We start from the raw sequence: 24705 nt of genomic DNA, 5'->3' as shown, positions 1-24705 counted from the left end.
AGGGCTCTAACCAACCAGTTTATAATCCAAAAGTTACCACCGGCTATGATAAAATGCCTATTTACCCTGTTCCATCTGATTGCGCAATCATCAGCCCAGCAAGGCATTTTATAAACCTGATATCCACTATAAAAAGCATCTAGACATTATCTCACATTTCTTTTAGACTAACATTTAGTTTTCAACAACGGAGATTTGCATAAACCTTGCTGTCTGTCTCACTGACATTTGCAACATTGTTTCAATATTCACATTTCATCTCCAGCTGACCCATAGTAATGAACTAGTCGGACGAGAGAGCACATTTTCTATGCCAGGTGAAATCGTGCCTCATTAGCTCATTGTTATGGATGTATCCAAATAAATGTCTCAAGAAAACAGTTAAACAAATGCAATTGCTGCTACTTTGCTGTTATTCTGGCTGAACTGTTTGACGTGACTGTAAATTAGCCGTAGTTGGCTGGCTGGCTATCTAGCAAGCAAGGGATACAAAAGTTGCCAGCCAGTATGGCAATGGAACACTAAGAATGAACGACTGGGTTGTTCTGTCCATAGATACAGAACAAAAAGACTGAACGACTGGGTCGCGTCTCTGGCAACCGAACCGATAGAACGAACGACCAGCTGGCCTGGGTAGCATCCCTAGATTTGTGTTGGGACTATATCTTGTGGAATGGTTAAATGGTAGAAATAAATTAAGCAAAATAAAATTTCAAAAAAATATATGTTAATCATTATTTGAATATGTTGGTAACCCTTTGTATAAAAGTGGCACGGTCTGCCCGTGTCAATATATCCTCCAAACACCGGCTTGGGAATTATCACTTAAGTATGCACTCACTACTCTGGACAAGAGCACCTGCTAAATGACTAAACATTTGCCTCATGCAGCGTGATGCAGCGCGACACATCTCTTTCACATTGAGTTGATCAGGCTGTTGATTGTGGCCTGTGTAGTGTTGTCCCACTACTCTTCAATGGCTGTGCGAAGTTACTGGATATTGGCGGGAAATGGAACACACTGTCGCACATGTCGATCCAGAGCATCCCAAACATGATCAATATGTTACATGTCTGGTGAGTATGCAGAACATGAAAGAACTGGGACATTTTCAGCTTTCAGGAATTGTATACAGATCCTTGCGACATGGAGCCGTGCATTATCATGCTGAAACATGAGGAGATGGTGGTGGATGAATGGCACGATAATGGGCCTCGGGATCTCATCAAGGTATCTCTGCATTCAAATTGCCATCGATAAAATGCAATTGTGTTGGCTGTCCGTAGCTTATGCCTGCCCATACCATAACCCCAGCGCCACCATGGAGCACTCTGTTCACAACGTTGACATCAGCAAACTACTCGCCCACACGATGCCATACACGCTGTCTGCCATCTGCCCGGCACAGTTGAAATCAAATCAAATGTTATTTGTCACATGCGCCGAAAACAACATGTGTAGACCTTACAGTGAAATGCTTACTTACAAGCCCTTGACCAACAATGCTTTAAGAAGTTAAGATAAATAAGTGTTAAGTAAAAAAACATAAGTAAAAAATGTAAGTAGAGTAACAATAGCGAGGCTATATACAGGGTGTACCGGTACAGTCAATGTGGAGGCTATATACAGGGGGTACTGGTACAGAGTCAATGTGGAGGCTATATACAGGGGTACCGGTACAGAGTCAATGTGGAGGCTATATACAGGGGGTACCAGTACAGAGTCAATGTGGAGGCTATATACAGGGTGTACCGGTACAGAGTCAATGTGGAGGCTATATACAGGGTGTACCGGTACAGAGTCAATGTGGAGGCTATATACAGGGTGTACCGGTACAGTCAGTGTGGAGGCTATATACAGGGGGTACCGGTACAGAGTCAATGTGGAGGCTATATACAGGGTGTACCGGTACAGTCAATGTGGAGGCTATATACAGGGTGTACCGGTACAGAGTCAATGTGGAGGCTATATACAGGGTGTACCGGTACAGAGTCAATGTGGAGGCTATATACAGGGTGTACCGGTACAGTCAATGTGGAGGCTATATACAGGGTATACCGGTACAGTCAATGTGGAGACTATATACAGGGTGTACCGGTACAGTCAATGTGGAGGCTATATACAGGGTGTACCAGTACAGAGTTAATGTGGAGGCTATATACAGGGTGTACCGGTACAGTCAATGTGGAGGCTATATACAGGGTGTACCAGTACAGTCAATGTGGAGACTATATACAGGGTGTACCGGTACAGTCAATGTGGAGGCTATATACAGGGTGTACCGGTACAGAGTCAATGTGGAGGCTATATACAGGGGGTACTGGTACAGAGTTAATGTGGAGGCTATATACAGGGGTACCGGTACAGAGTCAATGTGGAGACTATATACAGGGGGTACTGGTACAGAGTCAATGTGGAGGCTATATACAGGGTGTACCGGTACAGAGTCAATGTGGAGGCTATATACAGGGGTACCGGTACAGAGTCAATGTGGAGGCTATATACAGGGGTACCGGTACAGAGTCAATGTGGAGGCTATATACAGGGTGTACCGGTACAGAGTCAATGTGGAGGCTATATACAGGGGTACCGGTACAGAGTCAATGTGGAGGCTATATACAGGGGTACCGGTACAGAGTCAATGTGGAGGCTATATACAGGGGGTACCAGTACAGAGTCAATGTGGAGGCTATATACAGGGGTACCGGTACAGAGTCAATGTGGAGACTATATACAGGGTGTACCGGTACAGTCAATGTGGAGGCTATATACAGGGTGTACCAGTACAGAGTTAATGTGGAGGCTATATACAGGGTGTACCGGTACAGTCAATGTGGAGGCTATATACAGGGTGTACCAGTACAGTCAATGTGGAGACTATATACAGGGTGTACCGGTACAGTCAATGTGGAGGCTATATACAGGGTGTACCGGTACAGAGTCAATGTGGAGGCTATATACAGGGGGTACTGGTACAGAGTTAATGTGGAGGCTATATACAGGGGTACCGGTACAGAGTCAATGTGGAGACTATATACAGGGGGTACTGGTACAGAGTCAATGTGGAGGCTATATACAGGGTGTACCGGTACAGAGTCAATGTGGAGGCTATATACAGGGGTACCGGTACAGAGTCAATGTGGAGGCTATATACAGGGGTACCGGTACAGAGTCAATGTGGAGGCTATATACAGGGGGTACCAGTACAGAGTCAATGTGGAGGCTATATACAGGGGTACCGGTACAGAGTCAATGTGGAGACTATATACAGGGGGTACTGGTACAGAGTCAATGTGGAGGCTATATACAGGGTGTACCAGTACAGAGTCAATGTGGAGGCTATATACAGGGGTACCGGTACAGAGTCAATGTGGAGGCTATATACAGGGGTACCGGTACAGAGTCAATGTGGAGGCTATATACAGGGGGTACCGGTACAGAGTCAATGTGGAGGCTATATACAGGGTGTACCGGTACAGTCAATGTGGAGGCTATATACAGGGGTACCGGTACAGAGTCAATGTGGAGGCTATATACAGGGGTACCGGTACAGAGTCAATGTGGAGGCTATATACAGGGGGTACCGGTACAGAGTCAATGTGGAGGCTATATACAGGGGGTACCGGTACAGTCAGTGTGGAGGCTATATACAGGGGGTACCGGTACAGAGTCAATGTGGAGGCTATATACAGGGGGTACCGGTACAGTCAGTGTGGAGGCTATATACAGGGGGTACCGGTACAGAGTCAATGTGGAGGCTATATACAGGGGGTACCAGTACAGAGTCAATGTGGAGGCTATATACAGGGTGTACCGGTACAGAGTCAATGTGGAGGCTATATACAGGGTGTACCGGTACAGAGTCAATGTGGAGGCTATATACAGGGTGTACCGGTACAGTCAATGTGGAGGCTATATACAGGGTGTACCGGTACAGTCAATGTGGAGACTATATACAGGGTGTACCGGTACAGTCAATGTGGAGGCTATATACAGGGTGTACCAGTACAGAGTTAATGTGGAGGCTATATACAGGGGGTACCGGTACAGTCAGTGTGGAGGCTATATACAGGGGGTACCGGTACAGAGTCAATGTGGAGGCTATATACAGGGGGTACCGGTACAGTCAGTGTGGAGGCTATATACAGGGGGTACCGGTACAGAGTCAATGTGGAGGCTATATACAGGGGGTACCAGTACAGAGTCAATGTGGAGGCTATATACAGGGTGTACCGGTACAGAGTCAATGTGGAGGCTATATACAGGGTGTACCGGTACAGAGTCAATGTGGAGGCTATATACAGGGTGTACCGGTACAGTCAATGTGGAGGCTATATACAGGGTGTACCGGTACAGTCAATGTGGAGACTATATACAGGGTGTACCGGTACAGTCAATGTGGAGGCTATATACAGGGTGTACCAGTACAGAGGTAATGTGGAGGCTATATACAGGGTGTACCGGTACAGTCAATGTGGAGGCTATATACAGGGTGTACCAGTACAGTCAATGTGGAGACTATATACAGGGTGTACCGGTACAGTCAATGTGGAGGCTATATACAGGGTGTACCAGTACAGTCAATGTGGAGGCTATATACAGGGTGTACCAGTACAGTCAATGTGGAGACTATATACAGGGTGTACCAGTACAGAGTTAATGTGGAGGCTATATACAGGGTGTACCGGTACAGTCAATGTGCGGGGGCACCGGTTAGTCGAGGTAATTTAGGTAACATGTACATGTAGGTAGAGTTAAAGTGACTATGCATAAATAATAAACAGATTTGCAGCAGCGTAAAAGAGGGGCCTGGGTAGCACTTTGATTAACTGTTCAGGAGTCTTATGGCTTGGGGATAGAAGCTATTAAGAAGCCTTTTGGACCTAGACTTGGTGCTCCGGTACCCTTTGCCGTGCGGTAGAAGAGAGAACAGTCTATGACTAGGGTGGCTGGAGTCTTTGACAATTTTTAGGGCCTTCCTCTGACACTGTCTGGTATAGAGGTCCTGGATGGCGGGAAGCTTGGCCCCAGTGATGTACTCAGCTGTACGCACTACCCTCTGTAGTGCCTTGCGGTCGGAGGCCGAGCAGTTGCCATAACAGGCAGTGATGCAACCAGTGCTCTCGATGGTGCAGCTGTAGAACCTTTTGAGTATTTGAGGACCCATGTCAAATCTTTTCAGTTTCAGTTGAAACCAGAATTCATCCGTGAAGAGCAAACTTCTCCATCGAAGGTGAGCATTTCCCCACTGATGTCGGTTACGACGCCAAACAGCAGTTAGGTCAAGACCCTGGTGAGGACAACAAACACCCAGATGAGCTTCCCTGAAACGATGTTTGACAGTTTGTGCAGAAATTCTTCAGATGTGCAAACCCACAGTTTCATCAGCTGTCCGGGTGGCTGGTCTCAGACAATCCAGCAGGTGAAGAAACCGAATGTGGAGGTCCTGGGCTGACATGGTTACACGTGGTCTGCTGTTGTGAGGCCGGTTGGACGTACTGCCAAGTTCTCTCAAACGACAGTGGAGGCGGCATATGGTTGAGAAATTAACCTTAAAATCTCTGGCAACAGCTCTGGTGGACATTCTTGCAGTCAGCATGCCAATTGCACACTCCCTCAAAACTTAAGACATCTGTGGCAGTGTGTTGTGTGACAAAACTGCACATTTTAGAGTGGCCTTTTATTGTCCCCAGCACAAGGTGCACCTGTGTAATGATCATGCTGTTTAATCAGCTTCTGGATATGCTACACCTGTCATGTGGATGGATTATCTTGGCAAAGGAGAAATACGTATGGAAATGTTCTGGGATCTTTTATTTCAGCTTATGAAACATGGGACCAACAATTTACATTTTTATTTTTGTTCAGTTTAGATTACATGTCTTTTTTTTAATGTTAATATATGAATGACCTTTGAAGGAAATAAACAGAACAATCTATTGCTCCAATATAATACATTTAATGAATTAAACGTTTCGACAGCCAGCTGCCTATATCAAGATTTCTGATCAGACATTCTGATCTTCAGAGCAGTCTTTGACTTACACCGTGCTTTGTCCTCTCCTTTGCCAAACTCTGCTTTCTTGACAGTCTAAGAGGAAACCAGGTATTAATATAAAGTTAGGCTTCAATTTGATAGAAAATGCCTCTGTTAAATACACATGTATGTTATTAAAGTGATGCTAATGCAATTATTATTTGTCGTTCTGAAAATATCCTTAGCCCACAGTGCTCTTTCATATTGCTACAACATACCTGTAGAGGTCTCTTGAGGCTCCCAGGAGGCAGGAGATCTCTTCAAGGGTCTGAGCAGAGTCACTCCAAGCCTTCCACCCACTGCCTTCCACCTGGGCCCAGAGGTGTTTTCTCAAAGTGGTTCCTTGGCCAGAGGGGTTTGTTGGTGGGGAAGCATTGCTGTGTCACTATTGTTCCGTTTTCTTCCAGGGGCTCCCTCGTTCTCTCGTGGTGGTGGTGATTATTGCTGTGGTCAGTTGGCTGTCATTTTTTGGATCAAATTACCCAGCACATGGATGATGTCCACCTGGATGGTCAGTTTCCTGGTTGAGCAGGTCCTGGTTGGGTCCTGAGCCAGTCTTCCATCTGGGATGCTGAATGATGGCCTTCTTGGTTCTCACCTGGTGGGTGTTATTCATCCCACACTACCAGTAAGGCTTAATCACTTATTGGGCCAAAAGTGTTGTTAGAAGGTTGGTGTAATTTGGGGATAGGGGTCAAATTGGTACAGTTTTGTATAGAGAATCAAGGGAGGGAAATTACACAGGACCTCCAGTGCAAAGGTTCAAAGGTAAAGACACAAGCAAACAAAAACCAGATAGTGGGAAAGCTTAATACCTTTACACTGAAATAAAAACTGACGATTGTAAATCTTCACACCATTCTGTGTGTGTGTCCATCCGTGTGTGCGTGTGCAAGTACATGTGTTCTGCTATACATTTTATGTCATAATAACAAACTCACAAACCCTAGGCTCACGCATGTTTAGATTCACTCACAAGATCCCTCAACAAACATTTCTAATTTGTCAGGCCACTGTCAGTAAGGGGGTTGGGAAAAAATGAAAAGTGCACCATACCTCCTAATTTAATTCATACTAGTCTTTTGGGGAGGGTGTAGCCTGTGTTTTGGCTTGGTGGGGATTTGAGAAGGGAGTGGCTATTACATTTTTAGAATGCCCTCTTGCTGATTGCTTTTTTCTTTATTCAATATTGATATTACAATTTAGCGTTTTTTAATTACTCCTTCGGGTGGTAGTATGTGGATCCCCTCGTCTTCTAATGACCTAGAATGGTGAGGAGATGAAGTGATGGCTGTCTCTGTGACTTCATAAAAGATATGGGATCTGATCCAACAACACACAAACCACACATGCAACAGGGTGGACCAAGGCCTGTTGCTGTTGGATAGCACCTGATGAGGTTCAGTATCACACTGAACAATAAACTATCAGTAATATGGCCCAATCCATAAGTCTATAAATATAACTATGCCACTACAGGCTACATCTGCCTATCTGTACAGTGAATGCCATCAATGCTAATACCTGTATCCAATAGGTAAAAAGGTGTTACACTTTCACCCTACTCAAAGGTTGATTTGTAAGTCAAGCATCCTGATTTCTGAGGTGTTGTCACCTCTGCACTTGGTTGAAATAATGCAGGACTGCAAGGTGTTAACCTAAGCCATAGACTGTTCTCTCTGCTACCGCATGGCAAGCGGTACCAGTGCACCAAGTCTGGAACCAACAGGACCCTGAGCAGCATTGACCCCCATGCCATAAGCATTTTTTACACCACGTAAAGTAATGTTTACTCCATGCATTTTCTCTGACACCCAAAAGTACTTGCTACATTCTGAATGTTTAGCAGAACAGGACAATTGTCAAATTCACACATTTATCAAGAGAACATCCAAGGTCATCCCTAAATGCCTCGGATCTGGTGGACTCACCTAACACAAATGCTTAGTTTGTAAATTATGTCTGAGTGTTGGAGTGTGCCTCTGGCTATCTGTAAATAAAAAAAACAAGAAATTGTGCCATTCTGGTTTGCCTAATATAAGGAATTTTAAATTAGTTTTACTTTTTATTTTGAAGTATATTTGCGCAATTACATTTACTTTCGATAGTTAAGTATATTTAAAACCAAATATTTTTAGACTTGTACTCAAGTAGTATTCTACAGGGTGACTCACTTGGGTGATTTTCTAATATGGTATCTTTACTTTTACTCAAGTATGTATGGAAATGGGGTATTCCCTGTATATAGCTATGTTACTTTTTACTCCTTATTATTCACTGTGTATTTATTCCCCATGTCAATATTTTCTATTTTTATTTTTGCATCTTTATATTAACTCTCCATTGTTGGAAAGGGACCCGTAAAGCAAGCGTTTCACTGTTAGTCTCCACCTGTTGTTTACGAAGCATGTGACAAATAAAATTTGATTTGATTTGTTGCACAACTTTTCCACCATTTTACAGACTTATACACCTGTAGACGCACTGTTATACCAAATGGTGGCAGCATTTCTGCGGTTTTCTAGAGCAGACGCAAAATGACATTCCTAGCTGACCTGTTATGTTTTAGACCTGATGTGGAGGACCTTTGGTCAATGGCCTATTGTTACGATTTCCTTTCAAATGATGTCTAATAGGTTATATTAATTGGTGGCTTTACTATCATTATACAGTAAACTACTTTGAAGTTGATCTATTTGGGGGGGAGGTGACGGATGTAACCAAATCTCTGCATTTGGTAACTAGTCGACTTTTTAAAATGGGGCTTGTTAGGCTAGATGTGTCATTCACAAATAATTCAGTGACGTTGCGGTTTAATAGAAAAGTTGACGTTGATTTACACGAAATCCACAAGTTCTGAGTCCCCCTGATACACCGCCCCATGCCTGCATCATAGTGTGCTGTGGTTTTGAGTCGCTGAAGGGTGGAGTTTGTACCACCGCCTCTAAAGAACGGGACTAGGGAGGGAGTTGAAAAATCACTATCTGACATTTACCAGCATTTAGAACACCATTTCTGCTGGGGAAAGGGATTTAATTGCGATATTTCACATTTGAAAGCGGGAAATCTTCGGAAGAGGAACTAAGAGGTGAGTCGAGATACAATGTACGTGTTTTAGTTCAGAACTATGCCTGACTGCGCGTGACGTCAAGTCCGATTTTGAAGTTTTCAACTCCTCCATTCTCTACACTTCACCGAGTTATGCACTTCGAATAGTTTGAGGGCCGAATAGGCTACCTCTTGACAAATATTTCAGAGCAGTAGCCTAGTCGTAGCTCATATCGAAGAAGAAAAGAAAAAGGCTTTTGAAACGAAAATGTAACAATACGTAAACTGAACATTGTATCTTTACTTCGATTTCCTGGAACTTTGTAGCTAGAGAAGTGTTTTAAATACGGAAGCGAAACAGTGCCTCAAGGCATGAATACATGCATTACATATCAGTTCTTGGCCTATTGCTCGTAAATAAAGAAGGAAAAAATGAATTTGTATTCATTAAACACATGGCACGCTGTACATTTTGGTATGCAGTGAATTTGCCCTACAACCATACAACTAGGTCAGCCTACAATCCTAGCCAAATGTATCCGTGTCACGTCCTAAATCTCTAGACTACATTAAGGTGTGTTACTTTGTATCATTCGCACTGTTGGTTGGCTCAGTCACTGTCATCACCACTACCTATGTTCATATTCTGGGCAGCCAGCCTGACTTGGGTAGCTGTCTGTAAACAGTTACCTCATTTGACTGGTCGTTATTAAAACTTTACATGAAGCCAGAATATGGCATCCAACCTGTATGAAAATGTGTCTATTTGGATTCAAATAACAAGCTACTGTATATGTAGTTAACAGCAGTCATTGTGTAACCCAATGCCTTTTGCACCCTTGCTTTGTCTATAGAGAAGCCTACCTAACACAGATTCACATTTCAAATAAGTGTTCCATGGTCTAGTTTTGGTTGATTCATATTTTTCCATTGTTGTAGTTTGGATTGCCTTAACTTCTTCAATAATGTTTCAAGGCCGTGTGTGTGTGTGTGTGTGTGTTCTGCAGTTGTCAAACAAGCTAGAGAAAATATGCAGCCTCTGGGTGTGAATTCCAACACCAAGATGGGGTGTGGCGTCACCATTTCCGTGTGACAGAACAAACTATGTAGCTGTGGGGACACATGTGGCTCAGGAGAAATGGAGCCAATGAATAGCTAGCAATGTGATTGATATATGCTTGCAGGTGAGGGATTTGATAGGGCCTAGCTAGACTCCGCAGTTTTCAGGTAACGCGGCAGGGCATGTTTCCTGTTGCTACATGTAAATGTTCTTTGGGAAGGCAGTAAGGCACACAGTGGACTTCAGAACAGAACAGCACTTCTACATTCTTGCTACATGGGGGTGGGGGGGGGGGGGGTGTTATTGATGTGATTTGCTTCTAGAATTTTCTGGCATTTAGTTTTATGGTTTTGTACAGTCTACTCTTTTATACCGTTTTCTGTGTTTTTTTCTTTCTGCAGTGTGTGTTGACACCTTAACCTGATTTTATTACAATGTGTCTTACTGTTAGGACACGTGCAATGCCGAGTTCTATAAATTGTTAACTAGTAAATAAATTGGATTAAATAGTTAACTGTGGGAAGTGTACACAGACCCTAATTATTAAAGCCAACAACCACTGTCCTTGAGCAGCACACAGTCACTCATCGAGGCCGTGTGACAGTTGGTGGGGAGGGGGACGGGTGCCATTGAGAAATTGCTCATGACACAGCAATAATTATAATTTATTTGAGGCTAGCCTAGGCCAGTAGTCGGTCTTGTGTGACTCTGATAGTGTCAGAAGCTTGGTTTTGCCTGAGGCTCTCGACTGTTTCACTGTCTGTTACTCTTTAATCGGTGGTTGAGAGCGCATTCAGTTCAATCATGTCTCTGTGCTTGTCTTGTGAATTCAATTCTGTTTTGAATGTGTGCCTCGTTTAGGTTATTGAAAGAAACAGTCATTGTTGAGCAACAGGGAGGGTAAAAGTGTTTTCACAAAATGTCAGTTGTCATGTACAAACAAACAGGGAGGGTAAAGGTGTTTTTCACAAAATGTCAGTTGCCATGTTTGTACTTATCTGGTTATTTCATAACGTTCACAAGAAAGTGTTTATAACATAAAACAAGTGGATGTTGTAGTCTAACCATCATTGCTGAAAATGGTCCATCCATAACACTCATGTTCAACATTTTTATGTTTCTATGATAGAAAAATCAAAAAGCCAACAAAGGGCCCACTTTTTTTTTTCTTCTTTTTTTTTCTGTGGCCCAGAAGCCAACAGAAGCCTTTATTAAATACAAGCTGCCAAACTGGACTTCATGTATCTATTGAACACTGAGAGGCTCAATAGATGAGTCGGTGCATCGTCAATGAGGAGTTGAGTGATTCAGCCCAACAGCATGTTGGCTTTATTTCCATGCCTATTTTAATCCTGTAAAGCTATTGTCAGTATCAGAAGTTAGTCTGGATGCATTTTAAACTATCACCTTGCTCCTCTGTCATGGAGCCTCAAGGCCATCTAGAAGTGCACTTACTAGTCATTCTATTTCTATGGCGTGTACTGTGTATGTTCATCATGAATTACATCACTGGTGTCTGCTGATCCGTTACTGGTCTGATTCTTTACATGGCTTAGTTTTGTCTGAAGGTATTCATAAGAGATCACACATGAAGCAATGTATTGTACATATATCTTTTTGTATTATAGAGCCCCTGTTGCAAGTGTCTGTCAGTGCATTTTGACCCAGGTGTTACAGAACCTGGAAATGGGCTGTGTCCTAAATGTGCCCTGTACTTTCTGCCCAGAAATTGGAAAACAGCTACACTGTTTCTTTTCAACTTCGATATAGGCTTTGAAAGTGAAAGCTACTCAATGGCCACCATTGCCACTCCATTAAAGTGTGAATGGCAATGCGTTACACTGCCGATGACCGTAGCCAGCTCTGCCTCAGACAAAGGCAAGGCTAGGAGCAGCATGTGCCACAGACTCTCCCCTGGGTAACAAGGTTGCTATTGAGGGCCACAACTGTGTGGTATTGTACTTGGCTCTGGGGGAATGAAGGCCTCCTTTGTCCTCAGGGGTGTGTGGGTGCTGCAGGAGGATCCTGCTGATTCCTCAGCAGCAGAGAGGTGGGTACGGGCTGATGTTTCTCCTAGGTACAGATCTAGGATCAGTTTCATGAATCCTAGCCTAAACCCAAGATCAGTGTCTAGGGGCACCTTCACACTACACAAGAAAGGTGCACTGTGGGAGGCGCCCCTGCTCCACCTCTGGATCTAGCCTGGTCCCAGATCGGTTTATAAACATGTGACCATAGATGTTTGCTATACGGCATTAACATCTGAGACCAAACTACACTGGTCTCTCAACATATCTGGGGTCTGACTATTCTCATCTCATGGCTCCCATCTTGCCTAGACCCTGTCATGTTGGCAGGGACCTACTCCTATACAGGGACCTACTCATACAAACAACAAATGTCTCTGAGCATCTCCAAGGACCTATATACTGGCCTAACAACACATTCTTCAGCAGTTAATAGTCATTTATGATTCTCCTGTCCACTGCAGCATCTTTAAGAGGCATCAAACCCAATGCCCCGCATTCACTCCATCACATAACTACATGTTTTATGTTAAACTTATGGATGTGTAATGTAGTTAATTTTTAGGGCATTTATAGCAATGAGCTCCTACTGCAGAAATATCTTTAATCCTATGGACAGGAAACATAACTAACTTCCCAAGGGAGAGACATGGCTCTAGACTAGGCCGAGCTGTTGGAATCACTCAAGGGTTCCACTGCTGCAAGATAATGCGTAAGGGTGCTTGCCAGCTAAAATATTGTGGTATTTCTTTTCCTGTAGAAATGGCAGTTTAAAATGGTAGAACCGCCCTTGTGGTGGTGCAACATACTTCTATTCCTGTTGGTACAACATTTCTAACTGTTGTGTCTTAAGTTAAAACTGCTAAGGTCACATAGGTTTTGCCTCCAAGATGTGCTCGAAGCACCCATTTGACACGGCAGCATGTGACTGAATGGTTGTTTGACAGGCGTTTGTACAGGTGAGTAATCCCGTTGACCATGGCAAGTATGCATGTTCTCAAGAATGTTTTCTCTCTAAACGTTTTGACATTCTCCAAACAAACTGAAGGGCTTCATTCTCTCAAGTGGTAAATACAAGCAGGAGAGAAATATTGCAATGGAGAACTGTTTTTTAAATTTTTTTTATTTATTTTCTGCACTTTTTTTTTTTTAACCATATTTGATATCTTGAACACTACGGCAGGTAGCCTAGTGGTTAGAGGCAGGTAGCCTAGTGGTTAGAGGCAGGTAGCCTAGTGGTTAGAGGCAGGTAGCCTAGTGGTTAGAGGCAGGTAGCCTAGTGGTTAGAGGCAGGTAGCCTAGTGGTTAGAGGCAGGTAGCCTAGCGGTTAGAGCGTTGGGCCAGTAACCGAAAGGTTGATGAACTGAATCCCTGAGCTGACAAGGTAAAAATTTGTCGTTCTGCCCCTGAACAAGGCAGTTAACCCACTGTTCCCCCCGGTAGGCTGTCATTGTAATTAAGAATTTGTTCTTAACTGACGTGCCTAGTTAAATATAAACATATTTACTCCGTAAAATAATATGGCTGGGAATTGCCAGGGACCTCACAATACGATATTATCATGATACTTAGGTGCCGATACGATATGTATTGCTATTGTCACGATTCTATATGTATTGTGATTTGATCCTGGGATTTTATTGCGATTCTGATGTTCCAAACTAATTGCTCACTATATGTCTGCTGCAGAGAGATAAGAGACAGCATGAGAACTAGTTTTGGTCAGTCAGGGAAATTAGTCCTAAAAACAGGCTGGCTCAATACTTAAAAAGAAGATTGAGAACAAGCTATAGGATGAAAAATATTGGAGTTTTGGTGCCGGTACAGCCGACTAGCGCTTGCCAACGATACCTACCGTAGCAAAACATTTACAATTTTTATTTTATTTTTTATAATTGAAGTCAAATATCAATATAATATTGCAATATGCAACTGTATCAATCTTTTCATCATCACTATAAAATCAACAATCATGTTTTTTCCCTCCACATACAAATGGACAGGCTCCCTTGGTTTAAATAGGCGTGTTACCGCTGAGCGTCGATATCACGGTAGATGTCTAGACTCCTAAGCAGCATGGGTCTTGCAGTTAAATGTTATATTTAGGCCAGGAATCTTTTTGAAGTTGCCATGTTAGCCCACACCTTAAGGAAGGGTTCTTGGTAATCTCAGAGACCAAATAAGAAAACCTGAGAGATGAATAGATGAGGGTAATACGGAGGAACAGAAAGAGAGAACCGGTATGGGCTAGGGAACAAGATCTGATCTGCTATGTTTTGTGATTAATTTCCCATTTTCATCATTTAAGTCTCACCTTCTGTTTTGGCAAAAGACTCCACTGAGACAATGTTACTCCCACTCATCTTTTGCAGAATACCCAAACATATAATTTGGACAGTTTGCAGACTTAAAGAAAATGTATGAAATCTATCCGGCCATATCTCAACATTAAAAGGCACAGTCGATGCTGGCCCTGGCTGTTGCTTTGCAAGTTCAGATTGTGTATAACTTTGGAGGGAAAAAAGATTGACTCAAGGCAAAAAATTATGATCTCACTCACAACGGCCATTTGAATCCACTGTGAAATATACCAGAACAGGAAATGTGTATTTCAAACGCTGGCTGCTCAAAATGATGGAAGTGAGCATGACCTTTTTGAGAACCTGAATATCTAATCAAATTCAACAGTGAAGATCTATTTATGAAAATAGCAATGTGGAAGTACAGGACTATTGCATTGTGGGCCAAAATTGCACTTTGTATATTCCATAGCTGATCTTAATTTGAATGGTCTAAAACAGTGGTGTTCCATAGTGTTTGCCAAACTCCCCATTTGTGCAGAGTGAATGAATGTCTGTTTACAACATTTTTTTTTTTTCTAAGGGTTTACTCCAAGAGCTTTCATCAACAATGGACTGTAAGTCAGTGGTTGAACTGTGCTGACTGTGAGTTGTACTGCTACTCATATCCAGTGATTTTTGTATTTGCATTACACCTACCATGATCACTTATGGCTATTCAAAGCAGGTGAAAGATAACATATTGGTAATTTCCTAAAGCACCGTCTAGGCTGGTGGATGTCTTCCTGGATAGCACAATTATACATATCCTCCCGGGGAATTACTGTATATGTGACGTCAACCAACTGAGTGCGTGAGTCAGAGAAAAGGTAGGTTTTGCAAGACAATGCAACTATGTATCACTGTCATGTTTCTCTGATGCAACATCCTCACAAACTAGAATATTCCATTTATAAGCAATTTGAAATCGATTGAAGCCAAATATTTTGTAAGATGTAAGAGCAAGACCGAGTTAGCTCAGTAGCTCATTTCAATAATGGAAGGGGAACATTGCAAAGTGATGTTCATGCTGTTGCATTGTCCCAGCTGGTCTCTGCCATTAGGCCTTTTCTGAAGTCAGATCCACAGTGACCCCTGGCACAGTGACCACATGGCCTCAGGATGTTCTCCCTGGACAGCCATTCAGAGCTTCCCCTGAGGAAGCCCCATGGGCGGGAGACTGGCAACGTCAACAGGAAAGTCATGTGGAACCTTTACAGCCAATAAAAGAGTATTAGGACTGCTCCCATCCATCTTTTGATATCCACTCTGTACCACCTACATTTACAGGTCACTTTGTTAAAAGGTGGACTAAGCACTATGACATCATTGTACACAGTGAGGCAACTTCCTGTTTACAGACATCAACAACAGAATTCAAATGTGCCATAACTGCCACTATTGGCTCCTCTGAATTTGGCCCCACCTTTTTGAGGCATGCTCACATTAGGAAGAGCACATTGTGGCAGTTTTGGCTGAACCATGGCCTTGTAAAACATAGCCTTAATAAATAGCTTTGAAGCTGCAATATGTCACTTTTTGGGCTAGCTCACCAAAATAACATAGAAATGTGACTTATAGACTTATAGATCTTTCAAAAGACTTGAAAGCAAGTCTAAGAAGATGTAGATGCGTTCTATGTGCGCTATTTCTATGTTTCCCATTCTTAAGTACCGATTTTTGTGTCTTTTACATTCGGGTTTGGAAACCAGCTAAAAATTCAATATTTTTGGTTGTTAAATATATTTCACAGCGGTTTAGATGGTACAAAGATTCTCTACATTATATATTGCTTGTTTTGTCACAAACTGAAATAAGACAAACTATTAGAATTTTAGCAACCAGGAAATGGGGGAGCGATTTCTGCTTATTGCACATTTTTTTTATTAATAAATAGTGTTAAAAAAATGTATCCCTGGTTCTACTGTATAGTAACAGATTGGCAAGCTATACTGAACAAAAATATAAACGCAACATGTAAAGTGTTTGTTTCATGAGCTGAAATAAAAGATCCCAGAAATCTTCCATACTCACAAAAAGCTTATTTCTCTCAAATTTTGTGCACAAATTTGTTTTACATCCCTGTTAGTGAGCATTTCTCCTTTGCCAAGATAAGCATGGCATGGCATATCAAGATTAAACAGCATGATCATTACACAGGTGCACCTTATGCTGGAAACAATAAAAGACCACTCTAATATGTGGAGTTTTGTTACACAACACAATGCCAAGTTTTGATGGAGCGTGCATTTGGCATGCTGACTGCAGGAATGTCCAACAGAGCTGTTGCCAGAGATTTTAAAGTACATTTTCTACCATAAGCCGCCTCCAACGTTGTTTTAGAGAATTTTAAAAGTATATCCAACTGGCCTCCAACCGCAGGCCACATGTAACCATGCCAGCCCAGGACCTCCACATCCGCCGCCTTCACCTGCGGGATCGTCTGATTTGGGGGAGGGGGGGTGCTGAGGAGTATTTCTGTCTGTAATAAAGCCCTTTGGTGGGGAAAAACTAATTATGATTGGCTGGGCCTGGCTCCCCAGTCATGTGAAATCCATAGATTAGGGCCTAATGAATTTATTTATTTATTTATTTTTCCTTCTATGAACTGTAACTCAATAAAATTGTTAATTGTTGCATGTTGCATTTGAAGATTTTTTTTGCACAGTATAAGTAAAGAAACCCTAGATTTAACAGATGTCAGTACAGTATGTGTCCTTGCTCACTCTGACTCATATTTAGAAGATGTGTGTGTGTGTGTGTGTGTGTGTGTGTGTGTGTGTGTGTGTGTTTCGCAGGCTGCTCCATGTCAGTGTTTTCAGCCAGCCAAATTTGGTCAAGGCAACATGCACTGTTATTTCTCCAGCTAAATAAGTCATTTGTTTTGCATTCCCGACTCTGCTAATGGGCTCACTGTGTGTTCAAATGCCAGCGAGTTCAGTCAGTCCAAGATCATCGTTTATGATGCTGATCATCCCCCCCAGATTTGAGTTTGCTGTTCACCTCCTGCAAGCTCTAGTGCACTTTTACACAATGTATTTGATTAAGCTTCAGCAACCAGCGTCAGCGCTTCTCATTTTAAAGTTACTTCGTGCATTAGCTTTGTGGGGGCTTGTGCACTTTGTCTACATCATTTGCTTGTTGAGCTACACAAACAAGTAGATAGTTATAAAGGCCACAATTGTACCGTTTTTGTAATGTTTCTGACAAAAAGTTGAGTAGAATGGGGCTCCCGAGTGGCGCAGCGGTCTAAAGCACTGCATCTCAGTGCTAGAGGCGTCACTACAGACCCTGGTTCGATTCCAGGCTGTATCACAACCGGCCTTGATTGGGAGTCCCATAGGGTGGCGCACAATTGGCCCAGCGTCGTTAGGGTTTGGCCGGGGTAGGCCATCATTGTAGATAAAAAAATTGTTCTTAACTGACTTGTCTAGTTAAATTAAAATAAAGAATGAGGTGGATTAGGACTGGATACATTGTTTCCTGGTAGTGTCAGAATTGCCCTCAGACTAACTACTGTATTCTCATATGTAAGTTTTTGTTCATCATCATTATTTTTCATTACCCCCTGGCTTCCAAGAATGATGTTTTACCTTACCGGCAGAAAGCCTACATGACATGTTGAACAACACGCTGTCAATCATGTGGTGGTGGATAAACTTGACCCTCCTCATGGTCTACATAGGAGCCACTGGAGGGGAACACCTACGAGATCTCTCTTTTACACCAAGTCACTCAGCCTAGGTGTACGGTCGGTCGGGTTCCCCTTCAGTGTCTAGCAAGGCGTACAGTACATACACACTAGCAGATATTTGGCATAGCTCGCTAGCTGTGTCATTGCTTACATTAGGAGATCTGCCTTCCACTGGCCTCTGTGATCTGTCAAGTGACTGTGTTGTCTTCTGTCTAGACCTGACAGATGGAAAGATTGTCATTCTCACCACTATAATGTTAGCTTGTGTTTGACAGAGAGTATGTTGTTAGCATGCTGATCTGATCGAACTCTCGAGTGGATGTGTATAAAGGAATCTCTCTGTTTACTACTGTTTAGTTGACTGGGAATGTAAGAGTGGCCCCCCTCCATACCACTGGTAGCCCTACCTTGTCTTCCCCTTACAAGGTATTGTCTTGACTAACTGGAGTATTATTTAATAACAGGATTGGAAAACTGAAGATATTGGCATCTCATTATGTTTTCCTGTGCTTTAGAAATCATCTTTCAAGATTAAGACATTTATTTCACAAACATTTTTCAGGATTCAGCTGAGAATCAGCTGCCATGTCATATAAACACACACTCCGCTTTTACGGTAGTTCTCAGAATATCTACATGAATAGCCTACATTTGTTGACTAGAATATTGAATTAAGTCTGTAACCATCTGTAATTGAATATACAAACCTACTTTTATTTCTAGTCTGGAATGAAGCGCCTTTTTCCATGAAAGAAATACAATTTTATGTTCTTGTCTGTCAATATCAAGGCCATACTTTACCCTCTCAAAGTATCTTAACTACTTTGTTATAGAATATAGTTGAAAATAGTTTGCTCGAGGCTGAACTTTGCGTCTTTGCAGACATCAGTCGACGTGAACATGGAGGACGTGCATATCAACTTCCTGTTTCACTGTGGGAATGAAAGCGCAAGAATGTGGAACTCCCATCACTGCTCATATCATGGTCCCATGGCTGCGTGCCTCAGGTTCGCTGGTTCCTGAAGCAGCCCTGTAACATTTTCTCCTCCCATAAATGCCATAACCGGACAGCTTATTGACATCTCTAATCGTCCACTTCAGTTACATCATACTTGGTTTGAATTGAGGAAGGATCACTACATGGGAGCCAAGTTATAAGGCCTTGTTTAAACTGTTGATCAACCAAATGGGTTTGTTCTGTAGCAATCTCTTGCACATAGACAATACTTACTCACTCTAAAGATGGTAAAGTGTCAACTTTCCCACCAGATGCTCTGCTGACTGTTAGATGCCATTTTAGCATTTAGCTTGCCCCAGGTCTTACCATCTGCAGTGTTGTAGTGCTCTGGCAAACAAGGCTGTAAAAAATAACTTACTGGTAGGATTGTCTAAAGTTTGCTTGCTCACAGTACTTGGCACCTCCTGAACAGAGTTTCGTCAGTCAAGACCTTAAGGTCGTCAGCTGCCCAACCTTGTTAAAACACTCCAAACCAGAAGGTGGTAGTAGCATTGTTTCGCAATGCATGTCCCTGTGTGTTGCTTTATGGTTTATAACCAATGTTGGCTAGCTAGCTAGCCGCGCTAATGCTGCTATTGTTGTAGAATGCTAATGTTGATACTAGCCAGATGGCCACAGCTAGAGAACTAGCTAGCAAGATGACCAAGGAACAATTTGAATTCACTCTATTATCACATACAGCCTATAGATGGATAGAGTTTTAGCTAGCTGGCTAACATTATCGAAACAGTTAGCATGATATGCTAACTAGCTAGCTGTTGTGCTAGCTAGTTAATGACTGCATTGACTCCCAACAGGTTGCTTCATGGAAACATCCTTTGTCATTTAATTATAACGTTACTAGCTACAGTGGCCAGATAGCCAGGCTTGGAGGCATTTAGTTTTTTTGTGACACAGACATTCAGTGCGGTGTACAATACCTATTAGAGGGCCTGTCCCCAACACCTATGTGTTGACAACAGTGGAGGTCGGTACTGTTTTAAGATGAGGGAGGACAAAAACATCTTTTTTTTTTCATGAGCATGGCCTTATTTACAGCATATTATATGACTGTCATTCATATTCCATTCACCCAGTTCAATGTAACAGCGATAGGTTTAGGTTACTACATTATATAATTTTCCCTATACCCGTCATGAGGTTGCTACAACCTAGCCTATGAATGAAAGTTTACAACGTAGGTGCACACAGGTAGTGTGACACATTCAATACCGCCTTGCACACTTGCCTGTATCTAGCTGATCTAGGGTGTAATAATTAGTCCAACAGTTGCAAACTAGTTTTCTTTTTTAATACAAATTAATGTACATTTATCCTCGTTCCGTTTGCTTCCATTTAATCAACTTTTGAACGGAATCGGCAGAATGAATACACCCCTGATCACAATGAACTTTCATAGCAGCCATGTTGTATTCCTTCACGCATCTATGCGCTCTCTTCTCACCTTTTCTCTTCGCTTGTGGACTTCAATGCACAACACATCAGCTGTATGTGACCAGGCGAAAAAACTTTCCCGAAACATATCATAACCACTACACACAGTTTTGAATTAATTAATTCAAAACTGTTCAACTATTGTCTTTCTGAGTCAACTACTCACCACATTGTATTATATATATATATTTATTATATAGCAATTATGTTTAATTTTTTTTTTTTTTAAATAAAATTTACTGAGGAAGGTCCTCCCCTTCCTTCTTTGAAGAGCCTCCACTGGTTTACAAGCTACCACCCAGTTTACACACACATCTGGGAACAAGCTCTCCAGCATTATGCTAGCCGTTGGAATTTTCCTCAATTCCTCATCACAACCGTGCTATCAAAACCAGGCAACTTTGACTTCCTGATGCGCTTTGACACACACAGACCTGTCATGTTCACAGTTCACACATGCAATTCAGGCCTGAGTTTTCTTTAGTGCTTTCTAGATCAGTCAAACTCCACAAATTTGACTGAACGTGATCATTTGAAAATTAATCCAGAATTGACGAGATCTTTGCAAAAGTTCTTTGTGACTTGGGGGTTGTCCCTTGTATCCGTTCCGATTGTAACAGGGCCTTTCTCTTTTATCATACGGCTAAACCAGGCTCCCGAGTCACACAACTGGTCTAAGGCACTGCATCTCAGTGCTAGAGGCATCACGACACCCTGGTTCAAATCCAGGCTGTATCACAAACATGCTGTGATTGGGAGTCCCATAGGGCGGCACACAATTGGCCAAGCGTCGTCACGGTTTGGCCGGTGTAAGCTGTCATTGTAAATAAGAATTTGTTCTTAACTGACTTGCCTAGTTAAATAAATATTATATTAAAAAAGTATCCTGGTTAACTCTCCTTTGATGACTTCAGCTCCACCAGGCTGCCTGCCTGGCCCGGCGGCCTTGTCGCGAGTGCAGGTCACAAATGTTACCACAATTAGTTTGACACAGGCATTTTCTGAGAGCACACAACTCCCAAGAATGCCGTGGTTTCACAGTCTAATTGGATTAAAAACTAAGTGGCTAACTCCATTCACTCCACAAAGGAGGTATTCCACTAACTCACTGGCATTTTCTCAGCAAGCATACAGGGAGGATGTTGTATCGCCTGAGCTGACCATGGCTTTGTTAAGATGGTGTGAACCAACCCAGTTACTTTGATCTCGTAAACATAATCTTAGCCAAGGTCATTTAGTTGTAGTGCAACACCTGTTTGGCACAACTTTTAGAATCAACAGTGTCATATCTCTATCTGGATATGATTCTGATCCAACTAAGCTGTGGGCAGAGGGTGAAGAATGCACTTGGTTGAAGACTTCCTTTTCAGACCTCCCCCACTGAAAGCCAACAAAAATTCAGTCTTGTTTTCTCCAAAGCATCCCTGATGAAAAGTGGAATGTGTTTTTCTAATTTATTTTTTATTCCAAACATTGTTTGGCTGACTTCCTATCAGTTTGTTGTAAGAGTCACAAAAGAGCAACATGACTTTGGAACAGCCATGCTTGCATATCTCTGTAGTAGTCTACTCCAAAAGATGCTGAAGGGCTTGAAGGAGACACCAGAAGATTCAACTGCACCAGACTTATTTGTCTACAAGTTACATTTTTAGGGTTTCTACCCCAGAGGGAAGTATATAGCTGTCATTTTCAACTGCTCGACATTCCTCCTCTGCTACCTTGTTTCTGCTTGGTTGTGTAGATTGCCCGCTATTTTCCGTCAACATGCCAACCAAGATTCTCAATCGGTTCCCTTACATTCTTGCAAGCCTTCGGGAATAAATAAAATTAGTGTGTTCCTCTCCCTTTTGCCAGTGACAAGGGGCCCAAAAAAGAGCCCTCCCTCTCTCCCTCTCCTGGACTCTGCAGAGAATCGTAGCGGAATTCCAATGGAATGTGGGATGGAATTCAGATATGGAGCTGGCGGGCCAGAGTAGCCATGCTGTCTCTAGCCTAGCTCATGTTGCTGTTCTAAATCTACCACTGCCTTATTTAAGGATGCTATTAGTCTCTGTGGTAGCAACCTGTTGACACTGTATTACTTCAGGGGATGGTTTAACATTGTGGGATTTTGTTTGACCGATGTCGATAGTTGGGAGCTAGCATTTGAAAGGGATAGTTCTGACTTTTTAACCCCAATCTTTCATTTGTTTCTTAGTCGGAAGTTCTTCTGAACTGGTTTCGCAAGTTCTTTACGAAACAGTTGATTGCTGAGTCTGACCGCACTCGGAACATCTCTCGAAGTAAGAAACTGATTAATAAAGGTGTTACAAAATATATTTCACATCGATTTTAGATGGTACAATGATTCCCTATACTATTCCGTGCTTGTTTTCTCGCATAAACTGAAATTGAGCGAACAGTGTAGAATTTTAGCAGACAGGAAATGACAGAGCGATTTCCACTACGTAACACAGCCACAAAGTCAGAACAGCTTTACCATTTTGACAACAGAGGCCGCTCCTGCGGGAGAAATCAATAGGGGAGTATCACAGCCAATCACAACACTGGTGGGTAAGTAATATTGTGAAACGCTATCATTCTTCTATTGACATTTTCTGAAATTGCAATGCAAAAAAGTGTATCACAATTTTAAGATTGGTGTAAAAAGTCAGAAAACAAACACTTTAATGTCACGTTTTCTGTAACATTGTGAAAATGATGAGAGTTGTCACTTGTCAAACAAATTAAGCCAACATGGAGTTACAAAGAGCTTGACCACAGGGGAACGGAGTCCCTTTTCAAACTGGCACAAAGCACTGGGCAAAGTTCAGTTCTTCCTGGTTGCCATGGCTAGCCACTTGTTTCTCATCACTAAGAAGAGGCTTTCCTCTTTACCACTCGTACTCCATTCATTCTAGAATGTGTGAAGGCGTCCCATGTGAGTGTCTCTGCAGAGAGATTTAAAGCCAATGGATTTGCCCTGCAGATTATACTCCCAACAGATGTTCCTGGGCTATTGCTTACATTTCCCCATTGGTTAAGCCATCAAAGCATCTTAGAGCCTGCCAGCCAGCAGAAAAACATGGAGCCACAGTGGTGAAGTTCACATCAGTGCGCCAGAATTCACAGTTTAACTGCACTCCCTCTGGGAGAGTTTGTGTGTTTTGTGAGCACCCATTCTGACAAACCCCTCACCACAGGTATAATTTTAACCATATGCTGTAACAGCAGGGTCTACCTGAGACGCATCATGAGGTTGTTATGTTACATCCATGTTAAAGCACATCCGGAAGTTGGAACGCTAGTTTTTTCACGATGTAGGGATGAATGAATATGTAGTTCATGAACCTAATGTAAAAACATAGTATCCTATGTGCGGAACACAATATGTGTTACATGTTACATTTTTTCCCATGTAGGATTGTTTTCCATTGACTACACAGACATGAGTGATTCACCAGAATATACATGTATATCTCTGTTAGCACTCCCGGATGATTCATCAGAATGTACACTCCCGGATGATTCACCAGAATATACATGTATATCTCTGTTAGCACTCCCGGATGATTCATCAGAATGTACACTCCCGGATGATTCACCAGAATATACATGTATATCTCTGTTAGCACTCCCGGATGATTCATCAGAATGTACAGTGCATTCGAAAATGTTTCAGGCCCCTTCACTTTTTACACATTTTGTTACGTTACTGCCTTATTCTAAAAAATGGATTCAATAGTTTTTTTTTCTCATCAATCCACACACAATACCCCGTAATGACAAAGCAAAAACAGGTTTTTACATAAGTATTCAGACCCTTTACTCAGTACTTTGTTTAAGCACCTTTTGGCAGCGATTACAGCCTCAAGTATTCTTGGGTATGACGCTACAAGCTTGGCACACCTGTATTTGGGGAGTTTCTCCCATTCCTCTCTGCAGATCCTCTCAAGCTCTTTCAGGTTGGATGGGGAGCATCGCTGCACAGCTATTTTCAGGTCTCTCCAGAGATGTTTGATCGGGTTCAAGTCCGGCTCTAGCTGGGCCACTCAAGGACATTCAAAG

At 42.4% G+C, this 24705-nt stretch overlaps 1 protein-coding gene across 5 annotated transcripts in view; it reads left to right on the top strand.

Annotated features, from left to right (window-relative positions):
• The first annotated feature begins 8819 nt into the window (after positions 1-8819).
• tln1 (talin 1) overlaps positions 8820-24705 on the top strand; it is a 147138-nt gene continuing 131252 nt past the window's right edge. For 4 of the 5 annotated variants that reach the window (XM_036976739.1, XM_036976738.1, XM_036976737.1 and 1 more), the window contains exon 1: positions 8820-9126. The gene's annotated coding sequence lies outside the window, so the exon portion shown is untranslated. Of the gene's footprint in view, positions 9144-24705 lie in introns of all 5 variants that reach the window. The other variant, XM_036976736.1, reaches the window with a different exon arrangement.

Source organism: Oncorhynchus mykiss, chromosome 5 (assembly GCF_013265735.2).
Source record: "Oncorhynchus mykiss isolate Arlee chromosome 5, USDA_OmykA_1.1, whole genome shotgun sequence".
Taxonomy (NCBI): domain Eukaryota; kingdom Metazoa; phylum Chordata; class Actinopteri; order Salmoniformes; family Salmonidae; genus Oncorhynchus; species Oncorhynchus mykiss.
The sequence above is the reverse complement of the archived record's forward strand: the minus strand, read 5'-3'. Positions and strand labels throughout refer to the sequence as shown.